The sequence below is a fragment of the Arachis duranensis genome, chromosome 9, assembly GCF_000817695.3.
Source record: "Arachis duranensis cultivar V14167 chromosome 9, aradu.V14167.gnm2.J7QH, whole genome shotgun sequence".
Classification (NCBI taxonomy): Eukaryota; Viridiplantae; Streptophyta; class Magnoliopsida; order Fabales; family Fabaceae; genus Arachis; species Arachis duranensis.
In genome coordinates, this window is record NC_029780.3 from 85997428 (window position 1) to 86000787 (window position 3360).

The window sequence follows — 3360 nt, forward strand, 5'->3', positions numbered from 1 at the left end:
TTTGGTGCCTCTGACTTTTGATTTTCCACCTTGGGTTCTTCTTGTGTATGAATTTCTGTTGCTGCAACCTCTTCACTTGATTCATATTCCTCCCCTTCTACCCTCTCTGGCTCTTCAGGTTCTTCTTCCTCAAAGTCCTCATGTACTTCTTCCTCAAGCGCATCTAACCTCATGCATTCCCCGAATTGCTCTGGTGGGTAACTCATAGCCTTGAATACGTTGAAGGTCATCTCTTCATTGTGTAATCTCAAGGTGAGGTCACCTTTTTGGATGTCAATGATAGCTCCTGCAGTGGCCAAGAAGGGCCTCCCCAGGATAATGGAAGCCTTGGGTTCCTCTTGCATATCTAGGACCACAAAATCTGCTGGGAATATGAACTCTCCCACCTTTACCAACAAATCCTCTACTATGCCGTGAGGGAACTTGAATGATCGGTCTGCCAATTGTAGGGCCATCTTTGTTAGTTTAGCCTCTTCGATCTTCATCTTCCTCATCATAGCTACTGACATCAAATTGATGCTGGCTCCTAGGTCACAAAGAGCCTTCTCTACCGTGATCTCACCTATGACACAGGGGATCTGAAAACTCCCTGGATCCTTTAATTTCTGGGGTAATTTGTGCTGAATGATAGCACTGCATTCTTTCGTCAGTATCAGTTTCGTTGTTCTTCCAGCTTCTCTTCTTGGTCATGAGCTCTTTTAAGAATTTGGCATAGAAAGGCATTTGTTCTATTGCTTCAGCAAAGGATATGTTGATTTGTAGCTTTTTGAAGACTTCTAAAAATCTCAAAAACTGGTTGTCATCCCCCTTTTTCTTCAATTGCTGAGGGTATGGAACTCTCGGGACATCCGGCTTCAGCTTCCCTTCTTCTTTTTGACGTTTAGAAGTTGGGCTCTAATCTCCATCTTGCCTTTCTCCTTCGTCAATTGACTCTTCTTCTAGTTCCTTCTGGTCAAATCCCTTCAGTTCTTTCCCACTCCTAAGAGTGATAGCTTGACACTCCTCCTTTTTACTTCTGTTGTTGCCAGAAGTCCGATTGAATAGGTAACCAACTTGTGTTTCAAGCTTCTCAATGGCAGCATCTTGGTTCTGCATATTTGACTGCACTTCCTCTCGGAATGCTTTACTGTCTTGGATGTCTCTGCATATGCTCTCAAGCAAGGTTTCAATTTTAGAGATTTGGTCATTAAATAAGGAATGAGCTGTATTGTTGTTGGGGTTGTGACGTCTCTGATCTTGGCCTTGGTCTTATTGATTACCCCACCCAAAGTTTGGGTGATTCCTCCATCCAGGGTTGTAGGTCTTGGAGTGTGGATCATGGTTGTGTCTATGTGAATTCCCAATGTAGTTGGCTTGCTCCTGAGTGCCTTCTTCCTCTTCACTTGCTTCCTCTTGAGTTGAAGTGGTGATCGCTGCTACTTGACTTCTCTCCATCTTCTTGGTGAGGTCAGCTAGCTGCTTGGTGATGAGCTTGTTTTGAGTCAGCAGAGCATCTACATTGTTCAGCTCCATTACCCCTCTAGTGTTCCCTCTTTCGGAAGCATAGAAGTAGTCATTCTCAGCTACAGTTTCAATGACATCTATGGCTTCCTCAATGGTCTTCTTCTTGTTCAAAGAACCTCCAGATGAATGGTCTACGACCTTCTTTGATTCATATGACAGTCCTTCATAAAAGATGTGCAGCTGCACCCATTCATTGAACATATCAGATGGACATCTCCTTGTTAGGTCTTTAAACCTCTCCCATGCTTCATATAGAGTCTCACCATCTTGTTTCCTAAAAGTTTGAACCTCAGCTCTCAGCCGATTGACTCGTTGAGGGGGGTAAAATCTTGCTAGAAATTTGTTCATAACATCATCCCAAGTTGTCAAGCTCTCCTTTGGAAAAGACTTCAACCACTTGGTTGCCCTGTCTCTGAGAGAGAATGGGAACAACAACAGTCTATAGGCGTCAGGTTGAACGCCATTGGACTTCACTGTGTCACACCAGGATTTGCTCTACCTCCTCCATCATGGTTGTGCACCTCTTCCTCACGATGGTCTTCCATGGTTGTTTCAAAGTATTCTTCACAGTGTTCCTCCTCTTCTTCAGCACCCACTACACGTTTTTCTTTTGCCTCCCTTCTTAATCTTAAGAAGGTTCTCTCAGGTTCAGAATCAAAGGAAGTTGAAGCTCCGCTTCTTCTCCCTGTCATACAACCAACAGAGTGCAGCAAAGAAAAGTAATGCAGAAAGTATCTTGTTAGAATTACTTGTTAGTGTCAGTGATGCAATATATCAAACAGTTAGTGGGTTAGTGAACTGAATTGTAAATAGCAAAGAAAAACTAAGAAACAGGGGAGGGGAAGAATTAAACTAAGACGGAAAGCAAATTAATCGAACAGAAAATTAAATCAAACAAAATAAAAATTGCTTAATCTAGTGATCCTCTAATTTAATCATTGTTGATGCACAATCAATTTCTGGCAACAGCGCCATAAACTTGATCGGGGGAAAACTTGTCTCTCAACAAATTCCCATTCGGCAAGTGTACCGAATTTGTCGTCAAGTAAAAACTCACAATAGAGTGAGGTCGAATCCCACAGGGATTGATTGATCAAGCAACTTTAATTAGAGGAGTGTTCTAGTGGAGCGAATCCATGAATACAGTTGATAATTACAAAAATTAAAATGGCGTGAAAGTAAATGACTGAAAGTAAATTGCAGAATTATAAATGGGAATGGGGGAATTGCTCATAAAAGTAAATTGCAGAAATTAAAGAGAATGGGTAAGATCAGAAATGGGGAGTTCATTGGGCTTAGGAGATGTTGCATTCTCCGAATCAATTTCATTTTCATCTCTTCCTCAATCAATGCACTCATTGATCTCCTTGGCAATCTTAAGTGATTGAACCACAATTTCTTGCAATTCAATCTCTCAAATCTTGATCAATAGCCAAATCCTTGGTCAATTGCTCATGAGAAGAGATGAAGTGTGGTCACTGATTATACCACATGCACTTCCCAAATCAAGTGTTTAGAGAGTTATAGCCACATACCCATCCACACTCAATTTGTTCCTGCATGAGAAAGCATTTCTAGCTAATCTCTTCATTCATCTTTCAAGGATCCGAAGAGATCCATGTTTGAACATCTTCTTTTCCAAGATAACTATCTAATTGGATGAAGATCGAAAGCTTTCAAGTAAAATCAAAAGGAAAGATAGAAGAAGAACAAGAAAATTAGTATTGATCCATCAAATTACAACAGAGCTCCCTAACCCAATGAAAGGGGTTTAGTTGTTCATAGCTCGAGAAATCAAAATCAAAGATGGAGAATACATCATTAAGCTAGAAGTGCAGAGAAAGTAAAAATACAAAG